We start from the raw sequence: 16472 nt of genomic DNA on the forward strand, positions 1-16472 counted from the left end.
TAAATCAACATCATCAAACAAACTCCTGAATTCTAATTCAATCTCAACTGTTCTTTCTATCCACCTTAGCACTTCTTTTAGACTGGCTCTCCTCTCCCTTGTGCTTGTTTGATCAAATATTCGACATCCTTTTTCCTCGCTTGCAGGTTATTCACTTGTTTGAGGAGTTTCTTGACATTAGCTTTGTAAGTTAAACAATTACATAAGTGAGGCAAGAGAAGATCTACCAAACCCTTCCCAAGGTCTATGCCTGGTCTTGCCAAGAACCCCAATAGCGAAAGACTAACCATATATGGGAATTAGAACTTCAAGATGTGAGATATATGATAGAATGCACACAGAAGGAACACTATTATAGTGTACTCTCAAGGAATACACCCAAACCGAGCAGTATTTACTTTCAAGGAATGCATTGATGGAACATAAAAGAGAGAGAGAGAGAGAAAAGATGAAAAGAAACAATGAAACTGCATTGGTGTTGGGAGAGATAAACTGAAGCTAAAGCAGCATATAACTTCATATTTTTGAGAATTCAAAATAACAAGAAGGAAGTGCAAAACTTGAACCAGAAGCGATTTAACTTAAAATGATGCAGGTTGTTGTTACTTATCTCTTTAGGCTAGATTATATGTGGTTCTGCCAGTGAGGGAAGAAGGATCAGCTGCTGCTGCTTTGATAGGTTTTGAATATGATAAATGTTCTCAAAGAGATAGATATAATTGGTTTCCAAAGGTAATGAATGAGAAGCATAGGAAGACTTTGTTTGGAGACGTCAGACGTGCAAGTCTTGAATATTTCTTAGATTTTTTGGTCTTCATCCCCGAAGTTACCTTATATATTACTTGCAATGTTTTTTTAATGTAACAAATGGTATTTGACTTTTTCAATCTGTTATTTATTACAGTCCCTATCGAGAGGTCTCATGATATTAAAAAGAACAAATTAACTTAGGCTGTGGTTGACAGCCTTACAGAAGAAATGAAAAGACCAAAAAAAAAAAAAAATCTATGAGACTAAAAGAAAGAAAAAAAAAAAAATCTATATTTAGCTAACATTAAGGAAAAAAAAAAGTTTTTTGTATCTCGTGTTTTTTACAAGATTTTTTCTTTGGGGGTAAAAGACTTTACCATTTCAAGGTGAATTTTAAAAATAAAAAAAAGAATCTTCTCTTTGGCTGTGTTTGGTAGCCAAGAAAAGAAAAGAACAAAAAAGAAAAAAGTACATTTTATGTATTTTTTTCCTTGGTTAAGAATTTTTCTTTGCACTAATGAGAATTTCTTAAATCAAGAAAATAGTATAATTTTTGTGCTTTTTTCTTTTCTTTTCTTCTCTTCTCTTGGCTACCAAACATAGCCATGTTTAGGACTGATTTGTCAATTCCCACTCAATGGATCTTCCATAATTCGGAATCCAAAAAAAAAACAAAAAATCAAAAAAAGAGTTGGGGGCAGAAGAGGAAAGACAAAGATCAAATTATGTGATTTGATTCAAATATTAAACATTGTCGGTGGAAGATTTTTTCAAAGTTCTTTGCGAGTCAACTCAGGTTAACGAAGGATCGTTATGATTTCTCATTGTCCTTGATGCAATGAGTACACTTCATGCATAGAAATGGTTAGAGAGTTTAGTCCCACATTGATTAGTAAAGTAGTATGTGATTGTCGGGTTATGACCTTGGACAGGTTCCTCCACCCTGAAGCTTAGCCGTCCATGCACCGACCATGTGGGAACCTATATGCTCGAAACTTGTGGGAAGTTGATACAGCGAGTGTGCTTCATGGCCAAGAATGAGAGGGGTCTCTCCACCTTTGTCGTCAAGTCCTACAAAACCCAGATTTTACTATATAAAGTTAATCACTATGTTCAATGAGTGTTTGATAACTTTTGTGTGAATTTGGTGCATAATTGGTAAAACCATGCATTTTTTCCAAATTATACATATATCAACCTTACTTTTGAAATATGTGTCAAGTACCATAATTTTCAAATATACATTAAAAAAAAATAAAAAATAAAAAAAATCTGCTCATTCGATTTAGGAAGTTTGTCTATATTATGCCACAATTTTCTTTTCAATGGTATATATTTGAGTGAGCATGCCTACCAACAAGCATTTAGGACAGACCTGAGTCATTTGGGTGTAGAAAATACGAAAAATGAGAACTTAAAACAATGTAAAAAAGAATGAAAATCGTAAAAAAAAAAAAAAAAAAAAAAAAAAAAAAAAAAAAAAAAAAAAGCACATGAAAATTTACATGTGCGGCAGGATTGCAAAAGTGAGTTGACATCTACATCATTATCAATGGAAAATAGGCCGGGTTGTAGCCGTTCATCCTCACACCTCTCTCAAATTGATTATAGAGAAAGAATACTTATTACAAATTTTTAATGAAACCCAATATAGGTTATTTACAGAAATACCCATATAGTGCTAACGTTGAGGGCTATAGACTTTTAACAGTCCTTTGAAATAAGCCCACTCATGCAATACAATCCTTCATGCGAAGACATCGCATGACAAGCGATCTTACCGCTCATTAGGAGAAGGGGAGAGATGAAGCGAGTCCGAGTTGCCACCCAATTTTTATTTTTTCTCTTTTCATACGTCTTATGAACCATTTTTATTCTAATTAAGGATAACATTATCAATTTTTTGAATTTCAAGATAATATTAGGTGCCAAAACCTTATAAATACCTTATTGAGATATTGAGCTTCATTTAGAAATATTCCCCCCCAAAATAATAAAGTAATTCTGGTATGCATTGTTGTAAAACTAAGTTTTCCAACTCAACTCACCCTTAATAAAACCTATTGACTCGGTTGTGTAAAAAATGGCCAGGATTGAATCACATTTTTTTATTTATTTAAATGCAATAAATCTATGTAAATTATTAAAAATAAGAAATAGAAAAAAAAGAAAAAAAAATTGAGCAATAAAATCACAAATCTATAAATTTTCATTTTTTATGTATGGATAAGGTAAGAGTTATAACAGATATAATATGTGTGTGTGTGTGTGTGTGCGCGCGTGCACGTGCGCGTGCGTGAGAGAGAAACAGATAATTATTATTGTCGAAGAACAAGAAATGAGTGGAAATGAATAACTCAAACAAACTTAATTTGGTAGACGGGATAAAATACCAAATCATAGGTGACTCCAGAAAACTTGGACCGGGTTTTATGACTTGACACTAATTAAGTTTCACTCTTCAATGCGTATATGAGTAACATGAATCGAAGAACAAAAGAAATCGTAAGGGGGATATAGCTACAACTTTTCTAGATTGTAGTGAAAATCTTCTAGGTTTCAAGAAAATAACTCTTCAAGGTTCCAAACTAAACTGAGTCTGAATTTAATATTGATGCTCGAAAACTCAACTGACTCTAAATTCAATAATCAATTGACTAATTCATTATCTAAACAAGCTAAATTTAATTAGAAAAAATAAAACTCTAAATCTCAAGCCTCTACCCCTAATAATCTTATTGCGAAAATTAATTGCAAATTACATCATAAAATAAGAAAAAACTAGCCAAGTTGATATCATTCCATAAATAAAATATATGGGAAAATAAACTTTCCTAAGAACCAACATGGTATTAGTCAAGATCCCTTCCTAAATTATTGCTAGGAAGCTTCTAGAATTCTTCCATAATTATGTTAGCCAAATCCTCTAAATTTTCATGCTAGTTGCACAGGACATACCAAAATAACTTTGGAAAGAACATACGAGTTGAGGTGGCCAATTACTCATGCAAATCTGGGCTGGCCGGATCAATCCTGACACACACCTGTCCTGGCCAAATCTTGCATGCACTGAATATGAACTGAGCTGGGCTAGATGAACTCAGTTTTCATGGTTGGGCTCAAATCTTTCTGATCTCCATAGCACCTTGGGGTGGTTGTCTTGGGCTTCGACCTTTTCAGCCATGTCTGGGCCTGCATCACGCAGAAACCAACGTACCACTATTGGTTCCACCCTTTGAAAGATATAGTCAACTGCCTCACAGTGTTTAGGGTCGGTTGGGATGAAGGATGAGCTATTTGGCAATCACATTTAATGAAATTCTTTTTAAATTCATGTAGTTGTTCACAATACATTTGAACTTGTGAAATAAAACTTGTTATATTCTCTTTCATGGTACCAAACAAAAGCAAGGTTGGATTTTAAACTCTGTAATATATTATTTCATACCTACGGGGCTGCGTATATTATGATCCTCCTCAGATACTGTAATGGGCAAAGTTTTGTATATTAGATATACATTTTTTTTATTCCATAAATAAAAATAAAAATAAAATATTATAATAATTGAGTCTTTGTGGGAGTAAACAATTTTTTTTTTTTTTTTTTGAATTAAATATGTTCTTTGGAAGCTTTAATTGCCGCTAGTCGTTGTTTTGTTAATTGTGGAAGTAAAGAAAGATGAGAGGCTCAATATTTCTTCGTTGCTTGTGATCAGTTAACAACTACTAAGAAATGGATGTTCCCTGCAACTTCCCAAGCTGTGTTCTTTTTATATTTGTTTAGAAAATTTGCAGATGACGTAGAAAGGCATCCGGCAATGTGAATACACCTCATTTGATTAAAGATTCTCTTATTTTGTAATTTGAGAAAATGATTAGATGCAGAAATGATATTACATGCCAATTCATTTAGGGTGAAATTCCGTTCACCATGCGGTGAAGGAACCGTATGAACCAAACCCCTTGATCAAGGGATGCTAGGATGGATGTGGAAAAATTCAGTCTAATATTTTTTGTTTGATCATTTGGCTATTTTTAGTGGGAGTTTTTCTCTTCAATGGAGTAGGATTCATCACATACTTATCTTGGTTCATTATTACTTTGTCATTTATTGTACAAAGTTAAAAATACACTACCCATTATTTTCGAAAACCATAGGTAAGGTATTATCCCTTCACAATTCCAAACTGCCATCATTTTCCAATCTTTTTAATCCAAGAGCTCTATTCCCACCGGGCTTTCCCCTCATTTTGTGGTGCACTATCTTTTGGAGGCCAAAATTTGTTCATAGATAGTGGCTACTGTCGCCCCCCCCTCCCCTTCCCCTAATCGAGGTGACTACATGGAGTAAAAGTAGAATCATTGGCCTCAGCATATGAAGCCATAACATGAGTACACTTAACATAATTTCTGTCATACCAACAGAAATAAAAAAATTGGCTTATAATGACTTTTTCTTTCTTGAGTGCAAGTTCTACAAGGTGTTTGACAATAGATTCATAACGAGTCAGAAATGGAGTCATTAGGCCACACTTATTACTAACTACTAACCTAATCGCTATTATATCAAGAAAGACAAGGGGTAAGAGGGTTGAACCTCTGACCTTCCCTAAACTTATACTAGTACCCAACTGCCTAGATATCTGCCATTAGCATTAGGGGTGTCAAAAAGTCCGATCAATCCGAACTAGCTCTAGCCCGCCCTGAGCCTGAACAGGACTTGGGCTGAGATTCCAACCCATAGGGTGGATTAGGATTGAGATTTTCAGGCCCGAAGCAGCGTTGGGTTGGGCCTAGGTTGAGGTCTCAACCCAACCCAACCCAACCCAATCCAATTCAACCATGTTTATTAAGTATGTAACCATATAAATATGCTAATAATTATTAATGGGTACTTATAGAAAAAGGTCTTTCGTATTCTACAATCTACACATATACGAAAAACTTTGATTTTTAGCCTTTGCAATGCATCATGATCAAGTAACCAAGTAACCGATAGTATTGGGTTGGATTAGATTGGGTTAAACCCAGCTCAATCAAGGTTCATCAGGGCAGGGTTATGTTGGATTGGGTTGGGCTAAACCCTACAGGGTTGGTCCTGGGCTGAGATATCCCAGCCCGACCTAGGGCTAGGCTGGGCTTGAATTGAGTTAAGACCTTAGGGTTGGGCTGGGTATCTTACAATCCAGCTCAACTGGGCCCATTGACACCCCTAATTAGCATAATCCCTACGACACTAATGGAAGTTAACTAGTTAACTAGAAGAAAAAAAAAAAGTTAACATGACTAAAATTCGGCTTATGGAGTTCTAGCCTAGTTTTTATTATATCAAGAAAGATGAAGGGTAAGAGGGATGAACCTTTGACCTTCCCTGAACTTTCGTTAGAACCTAACTGCCGAGTTACCTAATGTTGAGCCACAAGCTAGCTGCTTGCCAATGTTTTACCTTTTGAATTGCTTGACAACAAATAATGAATTGAAAAAGTACAAGGGAAAATGACAATCCAGGCTAAATATGGGATATTATTTGACATTTACTTAAAATTTGGACAATTAACTTATCCAAACCATACCATCCAGACGACGTTGAAATATTCACATTATGCTTCCTTGTGGCACAACTACATGAAAGCAATTGATGAAAGGTTTCCTTAATGGCCACACCAAGAACCTATATCCTTATAAAATAAGTTTTCTGATTTTTTTTTTTAATTTTTAGAAATATAAAATTAGCCTTCTTATAGACAATATTTTATAAACAAATCACCTCTTATATTGAATACTATTTTGCAGAACGAATCATTTCCATATTTTTAAAATGATTCAATTTATTTATTTATTTATTTTTGGTTGTTTAATAAGAAGGTATTTCATTTGCATTTATGGTCACCGTGACCCTTTTGCACATTAATGTCTTGGGCTTGTAGCAAAGGCGAAGTATATTATTTGATATTTCATTAAATCCAAATGAATCACATAGCTTTTATGCCTTTGTAGATAACACAGCTTCTTCCCTTTTCTTCCTCTTATCTTTTGAGCATCTGATTGATTGGTTGTTTCTGTCATTGTTTGAGAAAGCCAAGATAATGAAATACTATAATTCTGCCAACAAAGACAATGGAAATAAAGTTAGCATCTTTGCTTGAAATAAAGAGTCTGTTTCTAAGTTTTAGTTTTGTAATATTTTTATGTTAAGTGCTGTACTACATGAGAAGCCGTTGCATAGGCATTGGGAAATAAATTTAGGGTTCTCATGCATAAGTGTCTGAGACTTGCAATGCTGTTGAGATGCACAAAGTGTTCAATATTGATCTGCACCTCTATTAGCTTGGAGTTGAAAGGAAAGAGTCTCTGAAGGCTGCTTGTGAAGAGTGCAATCATCCTATCCCATCTCAAATCGTCCATGGGGTAGTATTGAGATAATCTAACATCAGTTACAGGTGATTCAACTATCAAAAGTAAAAGTCACCAAAAAGGTCACTCCACTTTGAATAAATTGGTTTTAAGATGAAAGCCCTAACATGGTAATAAAACGAAGATTTGTATGTAAAAACTCCTACATCTGTTGTGGGTGGCACCACTATCAATTATAAGAGTCACAAGAGGCCACCTCACTTTGACCCAATTGGTTTTAAGATGGAAGCCTTGATGTGCAAAGATCTAGTAGGATGATTGCCTGCAGGGGAGAGGAACCTAATTCACGTCTGATTACAAGCAAATTAAAGGAGGGGAAAGAGAGTGAAATTAGTTAAAAGGAAAAGGAAAGTTTTATAAATGTGGTGAATCTTCCCATATGATAGAGCAAAGCTTTTTTTAGAAGATATGTCTGGATGATTGATTGGGTTCTAAAGTTTGAAGCCCATCCACCAATAAAGATAGGTCTGGATGATTGAATGTTAGATTCTAAAATTTAAAGCCCACCCCAAGATTTCAGCTGCAGGAAAAGGTTATCCCAATTCTGGTTCCTTTGAAGCTCTTGTTGGCCACAACTCTTTGGGCGTGTAGCGAAACCTTTACATGGATGGAATTTATTGTAGAAGGCTTGTAATGGAATATCGATAATGGTTTTTGCATTTCTTTATGGCATGAATCATGAGAATAGACGTTTTGCACATTCATCACCTATACGTCCATGTGAGGATCCATGATCATGTGGGATGAAAATCCTCTATTTTTCCTTGTTTTGCTACCTACAGAACACGACACGTGGACAACTTTAAGACCAACGGTCAAGGTTGGGTGAGGATTATTACATCCGGTGCATTGGTCTTAAAGTTGTCCATGTGTCGTGTTCTGCAGGTAACAAAACAAGAAAAAACAGGGATGAAAAAAACAGAGGATTTTTTTCCGATCATGTGGCCCTTTCACATACATTTATTCTTTTATTTTGCATTTCTTTATGGCATGAATCATGAGAATAGATGTTTTGCACATTCATCAGCTGTACGTCCATGTGAGGATCCATGATCATGTGGCCCTTTCACGTACATTTATTCTTTTCTTCACCTTTTAAATGAAAATGACAAGAAATGAAATAAATGTTGGCACCTCACATATCTTACAACTTATGAACATATATGAAGAGGTTCAGTATCATAATTGACTTAGGACATTGGTTTCTTGCCAGAACTCACTGATCTCAACACTCAACTGCCAGTATACTTCATTAAATGACCTTATTAATGACCAACCAATAAACCTGCAAGCGTGATGGGGTCTTGTTGGCACATTAACTTTGAATGGTCTTGTCGGCACACTAACTTTGAATGTCTGCTATAAATATAAGACAGTTTTCCTCACATGGGATGGTTCAAATGGAATCTCCTCTCCTTCATCTCATTCAGACCATTGTGGCTAGATTCTCATTCACCTAGGTCATTGGAAAACTTGGTCCATAAATATGTAAAAAAAGAATTAATTCATATCAGCTAGTGGTTAGACTGTAAAGGCCAGTGGAGAATGATACATTTTCAATGAAATCATCTTACTTGCTGGTGAGCCCATTCCTTGGTTCAGAGTCTTTCCACCAAAAGGCCTTTTTTTTTTTTTTTTTTTTTTTTTTATGATATTGTTCAGCCAAAGTTCCAGAAAAAAGTCTAAAAGGGTGGTCATTCAATTATGGATCCAGGTCCCTATTGATATCAATTGTTCAGCCAGAGTCTTAACATATGGTAGAAGAAAACTATGTATGCACTGCAACTTATTGCGTTCCCTATTTCAGGAAAATTTAAGAGGAAGTTCCACATGGTCTTCGATTAAGACATGAGCTGAGACTGACGTCTTCTACTCATGTGGGCGGACAACCACATGGTAAGACTCTGAAGTGGGAGAGACGTGAAAACATCTTCTGCCACGGATGAGGTGCGTGTGGATGTTGTGTCAATTGTCCTATTCTCGTCGTATTCACGGCAGACAATCATTACTCGAAAGATTCGCTCTATTTTCTCATTTTTATGAATGTATAAGAGGAGGAATTGCCATGACCATAGTGTAAGAAGGAATTTACATGCTATACTAATGTCGATTTGAAAAATAATATTATTTTTATGATATTCAGATAGGATTCATATTAAACAAAAAAAAAAGATTTGTATTTGATTACATAAATCTGTGGAAACATGTATCGATTACAGCAATGGTTCTATAGAAAGTGTTTTTATAATTTTTTTTGTTTTTTGTTTTAATTATTAATTATCAGAATAACTATTTGGTTAACCATAATTATGTGGTGTGAATCTACCTGAAAAACTGTTTAGTTACTCTAGGTAAAGCAATTGGATTGTGTGAAATCAGTCTAAAAAACTGTTTGATTACCCTAGGCAATTTATAGAAGAATGAGAAAGATTAAGAACAGAGAGTCAAAACAAGGGAGATCCACAAAAGCATCTAATCTTGAGTGAGACAGATCACAATTTATATGAAAAAATGGCAACCAAGGCCCTTTTCAGATGTCATTGCGCTATCAAAAAATCAAAAGTTGAACAAATTATATTAATTCTGAATTTCAGTCTAAGATCAAACTCACACATTCCACAACTATCCATAAAATTTTTACCCTAACATTCCACTATGTACACTAGATATCAACATTACTTAGTTACAACCAAGTACACCTCTAGAGTCAAGCTACAGCATAACATTCCCAAAATAAAAAAATAAAAAAATAAAAAAAAATGCAAATTGCCAGCATTGCCATCAGTAGGAGATGCAAGCTTGCCAAAAAATAAAGAAAGAAACCCCAAACAAATGGCGGTTACATAATACGAAATCTAAGTCTACACAAGAAATTAGTCTCAAGGTCTCCCCAAACTGAGGCCAGGAAGTAAAAATATTAGACTGTGAATAAGTGGACTTTCAAAAGGCTTGGTTCCTTGGTATGTTCATAAAAAATGCAGGGGATTGCTTCCTTTCATGGAGTCAATTATATGCAAAGTGACTCATTGCTATTGGAAAGCTAACTCTATAGCAGATTTCTTGGCAAAATTTGCAGCAAGATTCGAAAGTTCAGCTTTAGTCCTTGTGTGGCCAAGTTTGGTATCTTTGGATAAGGAGATGGATGCTTTTCAGCGTCTACAGTATCATTAGATTGGATGTCCTTTGTTTGATAGGCTTTGGGTTCAGGGCCCTTTCCCGTTGATGGCAATGCCAAAGGTGGGATAGGTATTCTTGTTCTTCTTGCCTATTTTTCGTAGACATTATTTTTGAGATCTTGCTTTGTATATATCCCATGGTGTTTCCATCACAGATGGCCACTTTGAAAGCTATTTAGATCGAATCTCATGGAGAATTACTCATGACTTTCGAGAAGCAAACTTAGTTGCAGATGGTGTAGCAAATCATGTAGTGACAACAAGTACCTCAATGACATGGATGAATCCTCCTCGTTTTTTTTTTTTTTGGAGAATCTTAATTGGGATGCTCAAGACCATCTCAGATTTTGATTCAAGTGATTATTTTTTATTTTCTTTGCTAGTTCATTTAGATTGTTAGTTTTCTGATGGGCATGCCAAAGATGGACTACAATTGAAATTTATTTTCTTCTTTGGTATCATGCTGTATTTGCATTCATTCTTTTCTTATAATATTCTTGGCTGATCTTTAACCAAATATATTTATATATAATCTTAATACAAATGTTTTTCTAGCGAAAAAAAAGCGAAGTACTCTGCAATTGGATTCTCTTCCCTAAAACAAGGGGAAAATTTCCACTCGATCGAACCCAGGTATTAGAGCAAGGATACCCTTGTTGGTGAACAAACTATGGAACCAACCTCCTATGAATGAGAATTGTGACCACGGTGAATCACACTCCACCCATAGTTTCCTAAAATCCTTTTTGTTAAGTTTGCCTCGAATTCTTAACCCATTTTGAAGATTGACCCAATTCGACATATTTTGGTGGCTAACCGAATGGGAATTTTTCTGAGATCTGTGATGGAAGTAGAGGGGTTGGGCCGATAGGCCCAAGCCCGGAGCCCATCACTGATCTCGTATAGGGGTGCGGGGGCATATATATAATGTACTGTTGCTTGTTGAGAAAGTCATTGTATTCTAGGGTTTTCACGCAGCTAGGGTTTCAGGGCGAGTTTTTCCTCGCCGCTGCTAGGGTGTAATATCTCTTCTGCATAGTGAATCATCTTCTTCTTCGCCCAAGGACGTAGCACACCACCCTGGTGTGTGAACCTCGTTAAATCTCTGTGTCGTGCAGATCTATTGTCTCTTTATTATTCGTGTTTCTTGGTGTTTGATCTAACAAACTGGTATCAGAGCTCTGGGTTACTTCAATCCATGGCTTCAACGAAATACGATATTGATAGGTTTGACGGCAACATCAGTTTTAGATTATGGCAGGTTTGAATGATGACTGTTCTCACGCAGCAGGGTTTGAAGAAAATCCTATTTGGGAAGGCGAAGAAACCTGCAACTATGTCCGATGATGATTGGAGCGATTTGGATGATAAAGCCCTTTCAGCTATTCAGTTGTGTCTTTCGAATGATGTTCTACAGGAAGTTCTCTCAAAGAAAACGGCTGCAGAGTTATGGGTGAAGTTAGAGAACCTCTACCTCACCAAATCCCTCACCAATAGGTTGAGATTGAAGCAACAACTGTATACCCTTCATATGGGTGAAGGTACTTCTATTAAATCCCATATATCTGAGTTCAATTCTATTATTACTGATTTGAAAAGGATAGATGTTAAAATAGACGATGAAGATTTGGCCCTATTATTGTTATGTTTTCTGCCTCCATCTTATAAGTATTTTAGGGATACCATGACTTATGGTAGAGAGACAATCTCTATTGAGGATGTCAAAACAAATCTACAAAGCAAGCAGAAGATTGATGATGAGTTGACAACTACCAATAAATCTGATGGTGTTGGTTTGGTAGCTAGAGGGAGAACGAATGAAAGAGATTCAGATGGTGACAAAAAGAAGGCTATATCAAAATCTAAGCACAAGAATTTAACCTGCAATTACTGTAAGAAAAAGGGGCATATTAAATCTGAATGCTATAAGCTTTTAAATAAGCAGAAGGCAGGTGGTGGTGCTCAAAATCAACAGAAAAGAGATGATTCTGCAGAAGCTAGTATTGCTGAAGATGAGAGTGAGTCTGATATACTTTTGGTGACTAAAGTTAGATCACAGGATGAATGGATTCTTGACTCTGGTTGTTCCTACCATATGTGTCCCAATCGTGAATGGTTCTCCACATACGAATCAGTTCGAGGTGGAGTTGTGTTGATGAGAAATAATGCTTCTTGTAAGACTATTGGAATGGGAATGATCAATATCAAGATGTATGATAGTATTGTCAGAACCTTGTCCAATGTCAGGCATGTCCCTGATTTGAAGAAGAATCTCATCAGTTTAGACACTCTTGATTCAAATGGGTGCAAGTATACAGCTGAAGGTAGAGTCATGAAGATCAGCAAGAGTGTTCTCTTACTGATGAAAGGAATCAAGGTTGACAGTTTGTATGTGTTGCAGGATACTACAGTCATTGGGTCTGTTGCAGCAGCTTCATCATCTATGTCTGAATCAGATGTCACAAATTTATGGCACATGAGATTAGGTCATATGAGTGAAAGAGGGATGGCATCATTAAGTAAAAGGGGTTTGTTGTGTGGTCAGAATACAGGAGTAATGGAGTTCTATGAGCATTATGTGTTTGGGAAGCAGAAAAGAGTTAGTTTCAGTACTGCTATTCACAGGACCAAGGGAACTTTGGACTACATTCATTCAAACCTATGGGGCCCTCCAGGGTTGTTTCAAAGGGGGCTGATGCAAGATACTTACTTACTTTCATTGACGATTTCTCTAGGAAGATTTGGGTCTATTTTTTGAAGCACAAAAATGAAGTATTTGTCACTTTCAAACAGTGGAAGAATTTGCTTGAGAAGCAGACCGGGAAACAAATTAAAAGGTTGAGAACCGATAATGGCCTAGAGTTTTGTGAAGGAGACTTTAATGAGTTCTGCAAAAATAAAGGTATTGCAAGACACCATACAGTTGTTAAAACACCCCAGCAGAATGGAGTGGCGGAGCGTATAAATAGAACCTTGTTAGAAAAGGCAAGGTGTATGTTATCAAATGCAGGATTGGGCAAGGAGTTCTGGGCAGAAGCAGTTAACACATCAACCTTGTTGGTGAATCGATCTCCTTGCACATCTATTGAGTGCAAGACTCCAGAAGAAGTTTGGTCAGGTAAACCTGCAGACTACTCAAATTTAAAAAGTATTTGGATGTCCTACTTATGCACATGTAAATGATGGGAAGTTGGAACCTAGGGCTAAGAAATGCATCTTTTTGGGTATGGATCTGGAGTAAAAGGATACAGGTTGTGGTGTTCTAATCCAAAGTCTCCAAAATTTCTTATTAGTAGAGATGTTACTTTTGATGAATCTGCTATGTTGCATCATAGGAAAGAAGTTCCTATTCATTGTGATGAAGGTCAAGAAAAATCTAGAGAGAAGGTGGAGTTTGAAATTGGTGGTTCATCTTCAAACAAAACACAATCTACTTTAGTCTAGTTGCCTACTTTTACTGAAGGAGATGATGCTCAAGAGAATCAAGAAGAAGAGCGGTACAACATTGCCAAGGAGGAATATTAGACAACCACAAAAGTATGGGCATGCTGAATTTGTTGCTTATGCATTGTCTGTTGCAGATACAATTGAAAATAGTGAGCCTGCAACATATTCTGAAGCTGTTGCTTCAATTGATTTTACAAAATGGTTGATTGCCATGAATGAGGAGATGTAATCTCTTCATAAAAATCAGACTTGGGAGCTTGTTAAGCCGAGAACAGGGAAGAAAATTGTTGGTTGCAAATGGGTCTTCAAGAAGAAGGAATCTGCCTCAGGTGTTGAAGATACTAGATACAAGGCATGTTTGGTTGCAAAGGGCTACAGTCAGGTACAAGGAATTGATTTTAATGATGTTTTCTCACCTGTTGTTAAGCATAGTTCTATTCGTGTCCTACTTGCTTTAGTTGCTACGCATGATTTGGAGTTGGAGCAACTTGATGTGAAAACAGCATTCTTGCATAGTGAACTAGAAGAACAGATTTATATGCATCAACCTGAAGGGTTTGTTATTGAAGGTAAGGAGGACCATGTATGCTTGTTGAAGAAGTCCCTATATGGTTTAAAACAGTCTCCTAGACAGTCGTATAAAAGGTTCGATTCAGTTATGGCTAGTTTTGGATACTCTAGGTGTCAATATGACTATTGTGTTTATTTCAGAAAGCTCTCTGATGGGTCATTCATATATTTGTTGCTTTATGTTGATGATATGTTGATTGCAGCAAAAGATAGGAATGAGGTCAATAGGTTGAAGGAACAATTAAGTTTTGAATTTGAGATGAAAGATTTGGGGGCAGCAAGGAAGATCCTTGGTATGAAGATCAAGAGGGATAGAAAAGCAGGGAAGCTGTGGCTATCTCAACAAAAATACACTGAGAAGGTATTGAATCGTTTTGGCATAAAAGATGCCAAACCTGTAACTACTCCTCTTGCATCTCATTTTAGACTTTCAACTGCTCTATCACCTAAGACAGATGAAGAGGTGGAGTACATGTCACGTGTTCCATACTCTAGTGCAGTTGGCTCCATTATGTATGCTATGGTTTGCACTCGTTGGGAAGTAGTGAAGTGGATATTGAGGTACTTGAAAGGGACCTCTAGTGTTTGTGTGGAGTTTGGGAGGAATAGTGATAGTTTATCTGCTTATGTTGATTCAGATAATGCGGGTGATCTTGACAAGAGAAGGTCACTCATAGGCTATGTATTTAAGGTCACTCACAGGCTATGTATTTACTCTTGGAAGAAGTACGGTTAGTTGGAAAGCTACTTTACAAGCTACAGTTGCATTATCGACCACTGAAGCAGAGTATGTGGCAGTGACTGAGGCAATTAAAAAAACTATTTGGCTTAGAGGTTTGTTGGGAGAACTCAGCATGGATCATGGGGCGACTATTGTCCATTGTGATAGCCAGAGTGCTATTCACTTGACTAAAGATTCCATGTATCATGAGAGGACAAAGCACATTAATGATCGGTATCATTTCATAAAAGAGATAATTACTCAAGGTAATATTCAAGTGTTGAAGATTGGTACTGAAGACAATCCAGCTGATATGTTGACTAAGCCTTTATGTGTTGGTAAGTTCGACCATTGCTTGAACTTACTTGGTGTTTGTTGTGTTTGAGTTCAGCCTTTTGGAGGGCTATTGGAGAAGATGGAGATATTAGCTATTTGTTTATCTGTTGGAGGAGAATTCAAGGCAAGGTGGAGATTTGTTAAGTTTGTCTTGAATTCTTAACCCGTTTTGAAGATTGACCCGATCCGACATATTTTGGTGACGACCCGAATGAGAATTTTTCTGAGATCTGTGATGGAAGAAGAGGGGTTGGGTCGATGGCCCAAGCTCGGAGCCCATCACTGATCTCGTATAGGGGTACGGGGGCATATATATAATGTAATGTTGCTTGTTTGAGAAAGTCATTGTATTCTAGGGTTTTCACGCAGCTAGGGTTTCAGGGCGAGTTTTTCCTCACCGCTGCTAGGGTGTAATCTCTCTTCTGTATAGTGAATCATCTTCTTCTTTGCCCGAAGACGTAGCACACCAACCTGATGTGTGAACCTCGTTAAATCTGTGTCATACGGATCTATTGTCTCTTTATTATTCGTGTTTCTTGGTGTTTGATCTAACACTTTTCCCTAGCCAACTTCATTGCAGCAATTACAACCAACCATTCCACTTCAAAGTTGGTTTTGAAACGGAGGAAATTGCTCAAGAGTCTATCACATTTCCTTGATGGTCATGGAATACACCACCTGCTCCTGATTGCCCTAGATTACCAAGGGAGCAACCGTCACTAATCAATTTTACCCAACCAGCCTCTGGAGCTCACCAAACAACCTAAAAAAACTACTGAGAGAGCCTTGGAAAATAAGAGATACCCAAGTGTCTGACACACAAAAGGTCTAAGATTGAGGAGACATAGGATTTAAAAGTTAGGGAGACCTCTACCAATTCCCGCCGCACCATGAACTGGACCTAATCTAGGGAATGCCTAATCTCATTAAATTTTCTCGCATTTCTTTCCATCTAGATGAAAAAGGGAATCAATATGAGACCCGTTAACCATACCTTCTTCAGAGCTTTTCTGAAGCCACCAAGAAAAAAAAAATCGTTCAACAGAGATGGGATATCA

This window comes from Macadamia integrifolia, unplaced genomic scaffold (assembly GCF_013358625.1).
Source record: "Macadamia integrifolia cultivar HAES 741 unplaced genomic scaffold, SCU_Mint_v3 scaffold1850, whole genome shotgun sequence".
NCBI classification, from domain to species: domain Eukaryota; kingdom Viridiplantae; phylum Streptophyta; class Magnoliopsida; order Proteales; family Proteaceae; genus Macadamia; species Macadamia integrifolia.